The following is an 18,196-nucleotide window of genomic DNA, read 5'->3' on the forward strand; positions in this document are numbered from 1 at the left end:
TGTCACGTTGGTCGGCATAATTGTCATAAACAATAAATGAACCAATAGTTATGAAAAGATAATATATACCACATCCGAATCATAGACAGGACGAGGGCTGACGGGGGCGGATACCAAAACCATCGCACTATATAAGATGCAATAATAAAAGTAAGAAAATAATACAAGTATCTATCTAAACATATAAGTAAGAATATTTTTCCTTTCAGAAAGAAGATAAGAACAAGAGGCTCACCACGGTGGTGCCGGCGATGAGATCGGCGCGAGTGATCGACGGCGGTGAAGACGGGGACGGGGCGTGACGGACCGCTAAACCTAGACAAATATTGAGGAAAATGGAGTTTGGAGGTCGAACTTGGAGAGGAGAAAGCTTAAGTAGTGTGGCTCGGGCATTCCATCGAACAGCTTGTGTGCATAGGAGGTGAGCTAGAGCACCACCAAGCCCTAACCCCCTCGGCGGCCAAAAAAAATAGAGCAGTGTGCTCTGCTCTTACGCGAGGGGGTATATATAGGGACCTCATTGGTCCCGGTTGGTGGCATGAACCGGGACTAAAGGGCAGCCTTTGGTCCCGGTTGAAGCCACCAGGAGCAAGGCCCATTGGTCCCGGTTCGTCCCACCAACCGGGACCAAAAGGTCCAGACGAACCGGGACCAATGGCCCACGTGGCCCGACCGGCCCCCGGGGCTCACGAACCGGGTCCAATGCCCCCATGGGTCCCGGTTCTGGACTGAACCGGAACTAACGGGCTGACCCGGCCTGGACCTTTGCCCCCTTTTCTACTAGTGTGGGGAGGCCGGCGATTACCCCTGCCTCCGGGGAAACCTCTAGTCCCACTGCGATGACGTTTATCTGGGCCCGACACGCCCTCGACGAAGTCGAGCGGAGGTCCATAGAATGGACGCTCAGCCGTCCCATCGCTCTGCCAAGCATAACCATGGCCGCCGCCCGCCGCCGCCGACCCTCGGTGGTGCCCGTCACCATATGCATCGAAGCCATCATCGCCCCACTTACCACGCGGAGGCCCACGACCGCCGTTCACGAAATCCCGTCCGCGGTTAGCAGCAAACGTAGGGCGATGCGAGCCCTGACCCTGGCCGCCACGATGCCGCGAGGGCGTAGCTTTAGCTAGTGGCGGTGCGCCTTGATGCTGCTGCGACAGCCCTACGTGGTGCGGCGGCGCCGCCGGCCTTGGCTGCGGAGCGACCTTGGGCTGCTGCGGCGCCAGCTTGCCTGCGGCAACGCCGGCTTGGCCGGCGGCGGCACAGGAGCCGCCTTGGGTTGCATGGCGGCCTTTGGAGGCGCAGCAGGAGGCGGCTACGGCCCGGAACCTCGACCCGCCATGGCGACACGACCGCCGGCGGTCGGACAAACCCTAGCGACGCGCCCACCAGCGAACCTCGGGAACCCAGGGGTAGCAGTCTGCCGAACCCTAGCCTCCGCAGAAACTCTCTGCGATGGAAGCAATCCTGCATGTACCGGATCGCTCGTCGATACAGTAGCATGCACGTCGAAACCATCCGTCCGATCGGCCATCTGTTTTTTTTTTTCCATCTGGTTAGGTCGCTAGGCCTCATACCCAGTCGTACCAAGGCCCAAGTCGGAATCAGAGATCACCGGCCCATCTCGGCCTAACAGCTTATTCAAACGCTCCCGTCGAGCCGCTCGGTTCAGGCGCACATCGCCGTTCACCGTCGACGACCGGACAACCGCCGGAGCCCTTTTTTTCTTCTTCTTCCTAGTCACCTTAGTCCATACCTCGGGTGGAAGAAACTCCGACAAAGTGATGGCAGACGGACTCACCTTGGGGAGCGGGCCGATCCACGGTTTAATCTTCGGCGATGGCGACGTTGGTTTTGGACCGAAAGCTACCTCTTGCTTACGCCTGCTACAGAGTTCCCTCTGCAACAATTCTGCAGGTTCGGACTTGACAGGCCGCATCTGAGGCATCTCCTTCGGGTGAACAACGATCGCCCCATCTTCCACTTCATCTTCTTCCTCATTAGCCAGGACCCAGAAACGTCCCCCGAATCGCGGCTTCGAAGGTACGGGATCCGCCGTGAGATCCACAACCTCGATCTGATCTTGCACGAGCGGCTCCGCCTGCATGGAATGGACAATACACACCTCGAAAACATCAATGGATAAGCGCATATCTTTAGAAATGTTGATACCGATGTCGAGAGCAAGGATGTCTCCCTCCAGATCTCTCACTACCATCCATCTCGATGGGTTGTACGCGTAGATGAATCCGTCCCTCCATCGTCCGGCCTCCTGGACGTTATAGAAACGAATTCGCCATTTGACCGGGTTCAGAAAGCCCCCGATCCGATCCAGATCCGCCGACATGGGCGATCCACTTGTCACCAATGACGGCGACGAACCCTGCGCCGCCGGCGTTCGTTATGCCGATGGAGGTTCGGGAGGAGGCGGCAGAACTTCCTACCCACCCCCCTAGTGGCGGATCTAGGCCCCAGGCCGGGGGGGGGGGGGGGGGGGGGTCTCAGGCCCACGGCGTGAGGCCCATTTCCTTTGTAGACTTCAGCAAAACACTGTAGCATTTTACAGCAGAGAGGGAGGGCCAGGAACTACCAACTGCATAATAGTTTCAGTTGCGGCAGCGTATACTCATGGCATGTTTTATATCGCCGCACGAATTCAGACAAACGGTTCGATCGGTGGCAACGTGGTGTCACCTCCCTCAGCTTTAATCAAACCCCTATGAATACACTCAACAGTACACAGTGCAAAAGGTTAATTACCCATGCTAATTAAGGTCTTGTAGACTTGTAGTTGTAGTGCATGCTGCTCTGACATACAGTAAAAAAGATGGTAAGAGTAAAATGGAAGCCACAAATCATGACAAGATCCCGACAAAAAAACACAAATAAATCAAGACCATATAAGCAACGGCTGAACACCAGAAAAACTGAATGAATGATCGGATATAGCTTTTCAACATATCAACTCAGAACTTGTCAACGGGATTGATTCAGTATGGAAAGGCGCTCTGCAACATCTACCATTGTCGGTCTTCGGCGCACATCACGGTCAAGGCATTCCACAACAATTTCTGCCAGATTGTGAAGCAGCTCCAAATCTTCTGTGGTCACAATTTCCTTATCAAACAACTCAGCTGCTTTCCAACCCTGCTTGTGATTCTCAAAGAAATCGTTTATTAAATTCAAAATTGAGCCCCCCCTCCTAGTAAGAAGCTCCAACATGACAACCCCAAAATTGTAGACATCATTTTGTTCAGTCAGCACACCTGTATGTAGGTATACCGGATCCATATAGGACATGTCACCAGTGACCATCCTGGTGAGGTTGCAGTCTAGCGCAACGCTGCTTGATATACCAAAGTTTGAGATCTTCGGCACAAACTGGTCATCCAAGAGTATATTTGCTGACTTAACATCACCATGTAAGAATTGTTTGTCAAGTGCTGAATGCATATAAGCTATAGCACCTGCTGATTGTGCAGCAATACTTAAACGCACAGCCAAGTTGAGAGGCACCCTCTTGTTGCTGTGAAGAATTTCATGGAGGCTATCTTTGGAGAAGAACTCATAGACTAGCATTGGGTTGTCAACTTCCACGCAACAACCTATGAGCCTAACAATGTTCTTGTGAATGAGTCGAGAGTGGGTGATGGCTTCATTTACAAACCGATCACTCTCTCGCATAGTACCACTAATATGCTTCTTTACTACAACTTGTACATTATCAAGAATGCCAAGGTAAACTTCTGCAAAGGGACCTCTTCCAAGCAGATTCTTATCCTTTAAAGTTGGCTTGAGCTCCTCCCTTTTGAAAATTTTAACACATTTTATCTTCTCCAAATTACGCCCACCGTATCTCACGTAATTTTTGCGTGCTTTTTTGTTGAAGATGTCCAAATTGTTCAACTTGTAGAGCAAACCAGAGTTTGAGCTAGAAATGCTTGCACCTTGTGGGATGACATTTTGCTTTGAATCCTGCGATCCCCATAGTGACCATTGGTTACCGGAGCTTCTTCTCTAGGTGTTGCAACGTATTGCACAAGTCCTGTTTCAGCATGTTCCTTGATGTCCTTTCCAAGGTAATCGGATTTAAGTTTTGCAATTTTATCAAGTCTGTTGATTATATGGTGTGCAACTGGTCTCTTCTTTGGCTTTGGATCCATGCACTCTATCCCTATTTGAATGCATACCCTTACTTCTTGCAACTGTGTCTCCCATTGATCTGATCCCTCCAACCGATTCATCCAAGCATTAACTACCTACAAAATTGCAATTGAAAGTAAAGATCCAGATAGTAAACTATGACAAGTGATCTACAGCTACTAGAGCGAGAGCGAGCGCGCGCGCACGAGAGAGAGAGAGAGAGAGAGAGAGAGAGAGAGAGAGAGAGAGAGAGAGAGAGAGCATACAGATCGGTTGCTTTATATGCTGCTGCTGGTGGTGAGAGGAATTGAAGATAAACTATATGACAAGTCATCTACAGCTATGAGAGAGAGAGAGAGGGATTGAAGATAAGCTATGGTGACAAGTGATCTACAGCTACTAGAGAGAGAGAGAGATGCTTGAAATTCAAAAATGGGGGAAAATATTATAAATTGAGCTATATTGTCAGTTCAATGCTATATTTGTTGAAGCGAAAGTGCATTTCTCACGAGTATGGTTTTGTGTAGCTTGAGCTACACGTTACCCCTTATCTTAGCCATCCATTTTGGCATGAAGATCCGTGCAAGCACATTTGTCATTTTTGTTTCTCTCAAACGAAACAACGTATAACCTTCAAACTTTACAGGACAACAACACATTCTAATTACTACGTGGGAAAAAACTTTCAGATTTTTTCATGCATTTAAAATGCTGAAATTTATTTTTTTTAATCAAAAAAAATCCTCATTTTGTATATTTATGTTGGTCCAAAATATCTGAAAGTTTTTTCACACATTGAAGTTGTAAAGTGTGTTTGATCTGCAAAGTTTGAAGTCCGTATGTTTTTTCATTTGAGAGAAACAAAAAAGAAAAATCTGCTTGTTACAAGTTAGTTGTAGAGTACGGATCTCAAAGCAGTGTTGAAGGGCTGAAGATAAGAGGTTCCATGTAGGACGAGCTACAAAGAAACTTTGTGATTTCTCACTTGTGTGTGTGTCCACTTTAGATTGACCTAATCCTAATGGGTAAGCAGGTTGGTGTATGAAACATAGAGAAGACCATTTTTAAATCCTCAACTGACCACTATGGAGAGTTACGATGAAGGGTTCCCCCCGCTTTACATTATAAAGCAAACAACGGACACATCCAGCTCACTGGGGCCGCAACACAGATAAGCCCAAAAGAAAAATAAGAAGAAGAAGAAAGAGAAATAAACACCGACACCGACACATCAATGAAGAGAGGAAGATCGGCAACCGCTGCACCCTCCGAAGAAGTACCACCACGCTCCCAGCATCTTGAAGCGCCGCGCCCCAAGCAACACACCTTCAAGAAGGAATGCGATGATGCCGCCGCTGTTGCCCGAACAAGTTCTAGGGTTTCCCCCAGTATGCGAGGGATAGTGGGGAAGGGGTATACCCGATGCCCCTTGGGAAGGTTTGACGGCGCCTGCAGGCCTCATCGCATCGGTGCCGGACTGGCTGACAGGGGTTTCTCCCGATCCACAACCACCACCACCACCCCAGGCATTTCGAAATGCACCACCCACCAGCTTGTGCCACCACAATTACCGGACAACCCTCACCGCCTCACTGGAGCTATTAACAGGAGACCTGGAGAGGGAGAGGAGACACCGGCCACGGGAGCGAACACAAGTCGACTGTTGGGAGGGGACAGCCTCCACCGCCGCAGCGAAGCCTACCGGACGCGGCGATGAGGACTTGCCGGGCCTTGATGGCCCGGCCGGGCCAACTGGACCCGGACAGTCCTGTCACCACGCTGCAGCACGCCGACCAACGAAGTCCTCACCGCCCGAGACCGCCGCCACCACGCCACCACCAGAGGACGTCGCCGCCGAACACCGAGCCACCGGCCCGCCCCAACCTAGATGGGGCCCAAAAGGGCCCAGATCTGGGCTGGGCGGGCGCCACCCCGCCGCCCCACGGCCAACGGCCACCGCCGCGTCGAGAGCCACCAGGCCCGCAGCACCACCACCGACGGGCCGCAGCGAAGCCGGCCGAGGAGCACCACCGCCAGCAACCACTGTCCGAGCAGGGTGGTGCCGCGCGCGAGGAAAGGCAGGCCCGCCGCCGACAGTACCACGCGGTCGAGGCCCGGCGGCACTCGCTGGTGGTGGCGGGAGGAGGCCGGGGCGAGGGCGGAGAACTGGAAAGAAGCGGGGAAGAGGCCCCCGGCCGCCTCGCTCGGGGAGGCGACACGGGGGTACGGGGAAGGGAGGAGAGGGGGGAGGGGGAGGGGAGCGGGGGAGGGCTAGCTGCGACGACGGGCTCCGGCGACGGCGGCGGAGCCGGCGGCTGCGGCGCGGGAACCCTAGGAGTGGGACTGGAGCGGGGTCTTGCACAAGATGGTCAATCAAATGCCTTTCCACTATGGAGAGTTTAGGACTCAACCCTGAATTTGAAAACCGGTCACTGCACATTCTAAACTTTCAAGACCGTCCACGGTTCAACCCTAGGCTCAACTGAAGCCGGTTTTTGCTGACATGGCTGGTTTTGACAGATTTGACTGCCGGTGTGGTGACTCAGCATGGTATTGACGGGTAAAAAGAAGAAGAAGAAAAAAGAGAAAACAGACGCAGCGCTCCTGTTTAACTTTGACCACATCCTCATTGAGACAAAGCATCGAACAGATGCCACTCACACAGGCCATGCTGCTGCTCTCGCTCGCCATGTTAGCGCTCGTCCACCACGTCTCGGCGGAGCTGCACCCGCAGCACGGCTCCTCCGTGTACATCAAAGCATTCCCGTCTTACCAAAGCTAGAGCCACATGGCCAACCACCGCAAGCCATGGCACGGCGGTCCCGCATGCAATAGTGGCGGGCGCCCAGCAGCAGTGTCCTTGTTGGGTTCCAGCAAGGCTGTGGGTGGAAGAGAAACGGGGCGACGTCGAAAGCCACAGCAGTGTCCTTGTTGGGTTCCATCTCTCCTGCCTCTCCCCCCGCCACCGCCTCTTGGCCTACGCACCTCCTCGCGACCGTACGTCGGCCCCGCCGCTACCTCATTTTCTCCCTTGGTTGTCACCGACCTTCTGCCGGACGCCGTGCTCGTTCATCGCTCGTCGTCATCGCCGGAATAAAGGTGAAACGCCATTGCCGTTGCTATAGCCGATTCATCGGATTGCTCGAATCTTCTTCCTCTTTGGCTGCCGCCGCATCTGACCTTACTTGCACACCATTGCAGGTCACTCCCACGCGTCGTCGCTTGCCAGTTTGGCCAAAATGACGATGGCTAGTCGGTGCACCACCACCGCCCCGCAAGTGTTCGGCAGTTTGCCTAGATGAGTTTTTTCATTTGTTTCCTTTTGAACCGAGCCGTCTGGATTGAAGATGAAGAGGTTGGGGGAAATGGTCTTCGAAGAGCATGAAGACACAATCTTGGAGGTCGTTCGAAGGTTCATTAAAGTTAAGCAGTGATAGATGTTTTTTGCATCGGGATACTCATACATGAGAGCACCCAACGAGGAAGACACCTAGAGGCTGATGACAGGGAGTGAAGCAAGAGGATGGCCAGGGATGCTTGGATCACTTGACTGTATGCACTGGACATGGAAGAATTGTCCTGCTTCTACTAGGGAAACGCTTAGTAGTGAAGCGGGTTAAACAACTAGTAGTAGCGAAGGGGCCCACGCTACTACCACCGCGCTACAACTAACAGGGTAGTAGTAGCGTAGGTGCCACCCTGCGCTACTACTACTTCTGTTAGTAGTAGTGTTGGGTCCACCTGTGCTACTACTAGTTATCTGTAGCACGGGTGTGCTCCCCGCTACTGCTACCTCTATGTAGAAGTGTGTGTCGTGCGCTACTACTACCTTAAAAAGTGCGCCACTAGTATTAATTTTAACTCTTTTTTATGTATTTACACAGTATTTATACAACAATTATATAGATTTTTATACACTCCAACACACACACACACACACAGAGACACATCATGGAAACTATATGATACAACAATTATGCAGGGTGGAAAGGTCGGTACAAAGGGGCTGCAACAATCAAACGATCACTCTTGAGGCAGTTGCAATGAAAGATCTATGGATATGACATTCATTCTTTGGTCTGCCTGGCTCTCATAATGACTTGAATGTGTTGTCGAGATCATCACTGTTTTTTAGGCTAATTGCAACATATGCTCCTGCTTGCAACTAGTCGGTCAACGGGCATAACTACTCGATGGGTTACTACCTTGTGGGTGGCATCTATCTACCATGGGCCACATTAGTCAAAACAATTTCGCGTCCAGAAGTTAACAAAAACATTAACTTCGCCGAATGTCAAGAAGCGGCTAGAAAAGATGTGGACAGAGCATTCGATGTGCTTCAGAAGCGCTCTGTAATTGTTTATGGTCCTGCTGAGTACTGGGGCTCCAAGGTTCTATGGCAGATCATGACTTGTTGCATCATATTTCATAACATGATCATTGAAGATGAGAGAGATATGTCTGAGAACTTTTGTTACATCACCAACGGGACTCCGGTCGATCCAAAGTATGATGCAAGCATTCCTTGAAGGGCATCGCAAGATTGAGAACCCACAAGTTCATACTCAGCTCCAAGAAGATCTTATTGAGCATCACTGGCAACTCCATAGCACTTCTTAGTTGTGTTATTTGCTACATTTGAACCATCCAGTGTGTTTAAGTTTAAATAACTCGGTTTGTAAACTTTATTCGTGATTTGCTTGAATCTTCATATTTATGTTTATTTGCTAGCTAGATGTGTGCTAATTCATAGTTGCTATGTAAACAAGAATTGCATAAGTTCAAGAAAACAAAATTTTACTCCGTTATATTTAGGGGACCGGCTAGGTCCGTCCAGAAGTTAGTGGAGTAAATATACTTCACTAAGCTTTGCTCAGTTGTATCCTCCTCTATTTTATAGGGGGTCAGTTAGAGTTGGTCTAACCAGTTCTGGAGTTCAGGGTTGAACCGAGTCCTAAACATAGCTGTATGTTGAGGGTTGAAAAGTGACTTCTCTCGATGAAACACAACATGATATCCATGTAAAGAGATCTCGAGTTCAAAACTTGGCTACCACACTTTTCTTTTTCAACCGCACCGCAGCCTACTTTATGTCCACACTAGGCATAAGTGGGCCACAAGTGCAGAAGAGTGGTAGCATATACAAACCCATTTTCTACATTTCCTCATAAGTTGATCTTTTAGGTAGAGTAGTGAGGATAAAAGTGTAAGCGGGGTGCTACAAATGTGATTTCGGTGATGTATCTTAGGCCAAGAAGCTTATATACAAGTTTAATTTGTGTTAATTAAGCATGCAATGAAGGTGGGGTGCCACAGAAATAGATGATGTTTTAGACTACTATGCTTCTCCTAGACATGATTTTTACAATTACTCTTTTCTTTTGGTTGGGGGAGGGGGAGGGGGAGGGGGGATTTATTTCTCAATTTCCATAAGTTAAACTACAGTATACGATATGTAGTTATTTGAAAAGCTATCCTTTAACATGGAACAAATGGTTAAATTATTCTTACATCATCATCTTCTGCATACCCCTTCTCTCCCGTCAGTATCTCCACGATGATAACACCGAGGCTATATATGTCTGACGCAAACGTGAGTTCCCCTATGAATGATTCTGGTGCAAAATATCCCCTATGAGAAGAATTTTAAATCATGGTCAATGAATATTCACGCAAATATAAATTGGTGCCAAACAAAACAAGCTTCCAAGTGACTAGCTTACATCGATCCGAATATGTGAGAAGTATAAGCCCTAGTTTGCTCATTATCAAGGCACCTCGAGAGGCCAAAATCAGCAATTTTGGGTACCATGTGATCATCTACCAATATATTACCAGGCTTCAGATCTAAATGGAGAATGCGTTTCTCATGAAGATGAAGCAAGCCCTCACATATTCCCTTGATAATCATATAGCGTCACCTCCATTCAAGTCCGCAAGATGCATCTGCAGAGGGAAGGGGTTTCATATTTGTGTCCCTTAGATACACATAATGTTAAAATAGAGAACAAAAGTCAGTCAACCCTTTGTTTTAAAAATAGGTGAACCAAATGTATAACAATCTGCAACTTAGCCTGCTATAGCAGGCCACCTCTTCACAAATTGGGAGGAAAAAAATCAACTTTCCCAAATCAACTCCCCCCCCCCCCCACCCACCCACACACCCTTTTTACGGATTTTCTCCCTTTGCTAGATTTACCTACTAGTATTTTGACCAGGAAATGTTCAAGCAAGCCCAACGGGGCTGCTTTTTGTTAGCATAGTTGGTTGCCCCATATGTTGTGGGCCAATCTTATTTAGGGAGCAAATACTTCACATGGATCAAAATCATGTTGAACCAAAATACAACACTAAGATCTTTAACAGGCCATTCCCTCCTCTGAGTAACAGTCACACCATGTTTAACAGCTGTTGGATCAAAATGAATGGACAGTTAAAAATAATTTTGGAGCATCTTAAAATTCTCATTTTAAATAGTTGTATTATTTGCATGGAATATATGCTTGGACTATGTAATAACATTAATAAAGAATATAAATATGGCAGCAAACATTACAACCATACCTGTAATATACTTATCAAGACTTCCGTTCGGTACATACTCAAAACATAGTAACCAGTTCCGTACATCTGCCATGACAAACTTCCCCTCATTGTCCGCAGGCCTCCCACACGTTTCAGAACAATATCCCAGGAAACGCACAATATTTTTGTGCTTGACCTTCATGAGACACTTAACCTCTTCTTGGAATTTACGCTCAGGCAAATCAAACGTTCTGGACAACTTCTTCACAGCGACCAGCCCTTTCCCCACTCTTCCCTGCAGTCAGAACGTGTATTTGCAACATTACCGTGTGAGCATGCACATGTAGTGGTGTTACTGTGATGTTCATGTGCCGTTAGTATTGATAAATCTTACTAGCTTGAGGTACCCGTACCTTATAAACCACTGCAAACCCACCACCCCCAGTTTCCTGATCATCGGAGAAACAGTTTGTGATATCTTCTAAAAGTGATAACGATACATATGTTGGCTCTGCATTTTCATCAAGGAGCACGTGCTCCAGCAGGTCGACTTTGTGTCTGAAATTGATTTTCCTGTCCATTTGCAATTGAGAGCAAGCTGCAGTACCTTCAAAACAAGAGCAATATATACCATTATATATGAGTTCACAGTATACCTGATTAGACAAGTAAGCATGAAATACAGATTGAAAGAATGAAGATCTGACATATATATGCATCTCAACTCCCTATATAGCTAGGTATTCAATTAACAACAGTAGCAGATTCTTATATAGTTAGCCTGATTTGATCTGGACCATCCTGCAAGCAAAAGGCTGAATAGTTGTCTTGGGCTAATTATATAGCATGGTTTGCTCAATAAAATATTAGGAACCTCAAAACTGAAGGGTGAATCGTAGGTAGACCAAAGCTAAGATCCATAAAATCAAAACATTATATATGCAGCTTGGTGTTGATAGAGGCCATCCATCTCAGGGACTAAGAGAGATAGAGAGAAGAAGCCACATGTACGCACACCAATGGCAGCAAGTATAATGAACTACCTAGTCCTGCAGAACCGCCGGCTGTTTCATCAAGCCTATCATTTATATGGCGGGCAACATGTCTCTTGATTGGGTCCGGGTCCAAGCATTCCATCCCTATCTCAATGCATACTCCCAGTTGCTTCACGTGTGTCTCCCATTGATCTGATCCCTCCAACCGATTCATCCAAGTCTTAACTACCTACAAAATTGCAATTGTAACTTAAGATGCAGAGAAATGGAAATAATATATAGCCATTTATTACAAACTAAACTATGTTGTCAGTTGGATGTTATGTTTGTTGCATAAGTGTTACTCGCATGTGTCCACTTAAGATTGACCTAGCGAGTAAACTGGTTGGCGTGTGAAACACAACATGGTATCAGTGTAACTGTGTAAAGAGGTCTCAAGTTCAAGAATGGGCTAGCACAATTTAAAGAAAATTGTAGCCTACTTTTATGTCCACATTAAGCCTAAGGGAGCCAAACGTGCAGAAAAGTGTTGGTATAGAAAGCCCTATTTTCTACATTTCCTCGTAAGTTTGATCTTTTAGGGCATGGCCAATGCGCCAGCCTGGACAGCTGCTTCACGGGTTCCACGTCGGAGATGAGCCATCGTGGAGAAATGTGACAAAAAGACAGTAGCTTGCAGAGGCACGGTGTATCCTGCAGAGGAGCCGACCGCTTCGTAGAAAAAGTGTGGTCCTGTAGAAAACTGAGGAGAGAGAACAAGAGTACATGCGGCCAATTTTATTTTATGTACTCTCCTTTGGATCTTTCCTCATCTCAGCAGGCTACCACATGACATCACCTGCGTTGGATAATGTTTATGTGTGCTATACCCTGAGCTGATGTGGCATTTGAGACCACCATTAGGTGCTGCCTCCATTGTACACGCCCTTAGGTGGACTGGTGGACCAGACCAGCGAGGACAAAAGTGTAAGCAGGGTAGTACACATGTGACGTTTGTGCTACATTTTAGGCCAAAGAGTCTTATATGCAGGTTTGATTTGTGTTAATTACCCAAAAAAGGCTTTCGCCCCACTTTATATATAATGCACAGACCATCAGACAAACCGATACAAACACACACCACCACCACACATGACACACGCACCCAAGGCAAGATACATAGGTGTCGAGCACCGCCACACCACCCCAACGCCACCAAGCCTAGGTGGCCACCGAGGAGGGGTGAGACAGACCACGATGGAGCACGGACTCCAAGACAGTGCCACCAAGAAGGGAAATGACTACAAAGCGACACCACCATTCGATCCCGAAGATCAAGTTTTCACCCGGAGCAATGCGATGCGGAGGGAACAACCGCGACAGGGCCTTCAGGAAGGGAACGACGTCCGCGGACGCCGCCGTCGTCGGTCAGTCCAACTGGGAAAGTAATACACCCCAGCTCACCCCCCGCCATTGCACCCAAGCTTCGCCGACCACCAGCACCCATGCCACCGGCCGCATGGCCATGGCTGCCCGACCGCACCTGAGACGCTCGCTCCACCCACAAACGCCGCTTCTCCCGCCGCCAGGGCCGCCACCCTGCATCCAAACACCCCTGGGACCAACCAAAGGCCCTGGCTTTGGTCCAATCGGCAGCCCCAAACCAACTGAACAACAGTAGACGCCCCGCCTCGAAAATCGCCGGAGTTGCGGCCGCGCGCACTCGGCCGAGGAAAGGGGGATGAGGGGGAGCGGACGCATCCAGACCGGCACACCCCTGTGCCAGCGACGGGTGGCCCGACCTCGTCGGCACATTCCATCCCTCCAGCCAACCTCCCCACCGGACACCCCTTGTGTCGCCCCACCACGGCGCCGGTGCAGATCCGCGCGAGGCCACCGATGACCACTTGTTCGCCAGCAAGGGACACCACATCCACCACTGCCAAGCACCAAGGATGCTCACCGGGGAGTCAATCCGCGCCGCTCGCCGCCGTCCAACCGCCAACCAGCCGGAGTCCGGCCAGCATGCACTAGTAGAAAAGGGGCCAATGGTCCAGGCCGGTCCAGCCCATTAGTCCCGGTTCAATCCAGAACCAGGACCAATGGGGGCATTGGACCCGGTTCGTGAGCCCCAGGGGCCGGCCGGGCCACATGGGCCATTGGTCCCGGTTCGTCTGGACCTATTGGTCCCGGTTGGTGGGACGAACCGGGACCAATGGCCCTCGCTCCTGGCCCACCACCATTGGTCCCGGTTGGAGGCCTGAACCGGGACCAAAGGATGACCATTAGTCCCGGTCCATTCCACCAACCGGGACTAAAGGGTTGGTCCTCGTTGCGGCCAAAGTTTAGTCCCACCTCGCCAACCGGAGGGGAATCATACCGGTTTATAAGCCCCTTCCTCTCTGCCTTATTGAGCTCCTCTGAAAATGAAAATAGATGCCCTTATATAGGGAATTTAGGCTAAATTCATACGAATTTCTCTTGAAATTTGTTATGAATTCAATTTGAATTTCCTCTATAAGCGCATCTATGCTCATTTCTGAGTAGCTTTTATATAGTTTTTTTTCTTTTCTGCTATATTTATTTTTTTCTTTTTATTTCTGAGTTGTAATAAGTCATTAAAAATAAGCATCTATGCTCATTTTTTAGTAAAATTAATCATAACTATTTTTTCTTCTATTTATTTTTGAATTGTAATAAGTCGTTAAAAATAAGCATCTATGCTCATATTTTAGTAAAGTTAATCCCAACTATTTTTTCTTCTTTTTATTTCTGAGTTGTAATAAGTCATTAAAAATAAGCATCTATGCTCCTTTTTAAGTACAGTTAATCACAACTATTTTTTGCTTCAATTCATTTCTGAGTATCTTTTTATATAGTTTTTTTCTGCTATATTTATTTTTTTCTTTTTATTTCTGAGTTATAATAAGTCATTAAAAATAAGCATCTATGCTCCTTTTTCAGTACAGTTAATCACAACTATTTTTTTGCTTCAATTCATTTCTGAGTAGTTTTCTATATAGTTTTTTTTCTTTTCAACTATATTTATTTTTTTTCTTTTTTATTTCTCAGTTGTAATAAGTCATTAAAAATAAGCATCTATGCTCATTTTTTATTAAAGTTAATCATAACTATTTTTTCTTCTATTTATTTTTGAATTGTAATAAGTCATTAAAAATAAGCATCTATGCTCATATTTTAGTAAAGTTAATCACAACTATTTTCTTTTCTTTTTATTTCTGAGTTGTAATAAGTCATTAAAAATAAGCATCTATGCTCTTTTTTTAGTACAGTTAATCACAACTATTTTTTGCTTCAATTCATTTCTGAGTAGTTCTCTATATAGTTTTTTTTCATTTCAGCTATATTTATTTTTTTTCTTTTTATTTCTCAGTTGTAATAAGTCATTAAAAATAAGCATCTATGCTCACTTTTTAGTAAAGTTAATCATAACTATTTTTTCTTCTATTTATTTTTGAATTGTAATAAGTCATTAAAAATAAGCATCTATGCTCATATTTTAGTAAAGTTAATCACAACTATTTTCTTTTCTTTTTATTTCTGAGTTGTAATAAGTCATTAAAAATAAGCATCTATGCTCCTTTTTTAGTACAGTTAATCACAACTATTTTTTGCTTCAATTCATTTCTGAGTAGTTCTCTATATAGTTTTTTTTCTTTTCAGCTATATTTGTTTTTTTTTATTTCTCAGTTGTAATAAGTCATTAAAAATAAAAAAGAGGCGCAATGCTTGTTAATTTGCTTCAAGCCTTTCGAAATAGTGTCAACTGCACTGCACATAGCTCTGTGCAGTCTACCGTATTCCTCAAGGCTTGAAGCTAACCAACGTGTAGGAGTATTGGGTCTCTTCGTCATCGTCTCTGCACTCAGGGCTTATAAACAGCTGCGAGTGCCTCTCGCTTGGCGAGGTGGGACTAAAAAAACAGCTGCAGGAAGAATCAAAATAAAATAAATAAAATAAAAAAAGTGCCACCTAAAGGGCTACCACGGCTTGAATACGACTAGAAACCCAACAATCGGCCAGGATTCAGGCCCGCAATAGGCCCAATAGGCCCACAGGCACATATAGTGCGTTTAGGCCCGTAAGCCTGCATTTGAGAGGAGCTCGAGAGGGCAGCGGGACTGGGGCTTATAAACCACTCTCGAGCCCCCTCAGCTAGCGAGGTGGGACTAAACTTTCGTGCCGCGACGCGGGCAGCACATGGCCTTTAGTCCTGGTTGGTGCCACGAACCGGGACCAAAGGCCTTCGTTTCCCGCCCTTTGGGCTGCTAAAAAGAGGCCTTTGGTCCCGGTTGGTGGCACCAGCCGGGACTAAAGGGGGGCATTGGTCCCGGTTGTTGCCACCAACCGGGACCAAAGCTTTTGCTATATATACAGCACTTAGCGCGACTTCGATCTCTCCTGCTCCACTCCCGTCGCCACGCGTCTCTGCCGCCACCTTGCCGTCGCCGCCCCGCCCCGACGCCGTCGCTGCCCCGCCCCGCCACGCCCCGACGCCGTCGCCGCCCCGCGCCGTCGCCGCCCGCGCGCCCCGCACAGCCCGCCCGCGCCGCCCCGATCGACGTCGCCGCCCCGGCCAGCGTCGCCTTGACACCGTCGCCGCCCCGCTCCGCACCTCGCCGTCGCCGTCGCCGGCCGTACGTGAGCACCTCGCCGTCGCCTTCGCCGGCCGTACGCCGGCCACCGTCATTTTTTTGTTAGATTTAATTATATTTTTTTTGTTAGGTTAGATGTGTAGTAATTTAGATATGTAGTTCATAGATTTTTTTGTTAGATTAGATTTTTTTGTTAGATTAGATGTGTAGTAATTAATTTGTTTATATTATGTTAGATTTTTTTGTTAGATTAATTAGATTTTTTTGTTAGATTAGATGTGTGTAGTAATTTCGATATGTAGTTCATAGATTTTTTTTGTTAGATTAGATTTTTTTTTGTTAGATTAGATGTGTAGTAATTAATTTGTTTATATTATTTTAGATTTTTTTGTTAGATTAATTAATTTTTTTTTGTTAGATTAGATGTGTGTAGTAATTTAGATATGTAGTTCATAGATTTTTTTGTTAGATTAGATTTTTTTTGTTAGATTAGATGTGTAGTAATTAATTTGTTTATATTATGTTAGATATTTTTGTTAGATTAATTAGATTTTTTTGTTAGATTAGATGTGTGTAGTAATTTAGATATGTAGTTCATAGATTTTTTTGTTAGATTAGATTTTTTTTGTTAGATTAGATGTGTAGTAATTAATTTGTTTATATTATGTTACATTTTTTGTTAGATTAATTAGGAATTTTTTTGTTAGATTAGATGTGTAGTAATTTTGATATGTAGTTCATAGATTTTTTTGTTAGATTAGATTTTTTTTGTTAGATTAGATGTGTAGTAATTAATTTTGTTCATAGAATTTTAATGATTTTTTTGTTCATAGTATTTAGAAAAAGGAAAAAATAAGAAGTAGTTTATATATAGTTGAACTAGCTAGTTGATTTAATAAACTAATTTATTTTACTATATATAGAAGTAGTTTTTTTTAGTAAGTACTACTTATTTATTTATAGTAAGTGCTTAGTAGTTGAACTAGATAGTTGATTTAATTAATAAAACTACTTTTATTTAACTATATATAGAAGTAGTTGCCGCATCGACGTCGGCGATGCCTATCCCGCATCCTCGTCGTCGTCGACTCGGCGGTGGAGGCCTGCTTGATCAGGGCCATGTTCGGGACTGGGCTCCGCCGGGCTGGTATTGGGAAGTGCTACCTTCCGGGGGACGTAGGTTGGTGAGGAGGCAGCCCGTTGTTGACCCGATCCTTGTTTGGTGGCGGTCGCGTGGGCCAGTGACGGTGGTGAGGCATCCGGACACCGCGGAGGTGGTACGTCACCGTGTCAGCGAGGAGGACGAGCACGTCCGTCGCTACATGGTTGCATTGGAGGGCAGATTCGACAATACCTGGCAGGTTCTTCAGGGATCTCACTGGAGCTATGATCCTGTGATGGTTCCTTATCTTTGGGTGTCCACCGCCCGCGTCGATACCCGTCGGGCGCTACGGTTCTAGTTGTATTAGTGATAATATTCGACGATGTACGGACACCAAGAGATGATGTACTTTTGCTTATAATTATTGAATGCATGCTAATTTGAATACTATACTTTATTTTATGATTTGGTTTTGCTTATTTTATGATTTGGTTTTGCTTTTAATTGGTTTGCTTATGAATGCTCATATTGGATAAGTTCTCCTTCATTCCCGTGTGCTAGACAATTTGATATAATAATGCATTCGGGAATGAAAGGAGGAGCTACGTACATCGATCATCGATAGTCAACCCGTGATTAATAATAATGATCTAGTTTAATATTTGAATTATGAACGTAGGCCGGAAATGTCGTACTCATCGGACGATGAAAACCGCCCGGGGGAGTGCGACTGGTGCCACGATGACCGAGGTATCTGCGACAGGTTCATTGTGCTGGACGAAGATCGTCGCTTCAGCATTAAGCTCGAGGAGACCTTCGATGTTCATACGGTACGC

The 18,196-nt window shown here is 46.5% G+C and overlaps 1 pseudogene; it reads right to left on the bottom strand.

Moving 5' to 3' along the window:
* Positions 1-2,961: 2,961 nt before the first annotated feature.
* On the bottom strand, positions 2,962-11,816 carry LOC123138723 (dual specificity protein kinase pyk3-like; annotated as a pseudogene).
* Between the last annotated feature and the right edge of the window lie 6,380 nt (positions 11,817-18,196).

The sequence above is a fragment of the Triticum aestivum genome, chromosome 6B, assembly GCF_018294505.1.
Source record: "Triticum aestivum cultivar Chinese Spring chromosome 6B, IWGSC CS RefSeq v2.1, whole genome shotgun sequence".
Taxonomy (NCBI): domain Eukaryota; kingdom Viridiplantae; phylum Streptophyta; class Magnoliopsida; order Poales; family Poaceae; genus Triticum; species Triticum aestivum.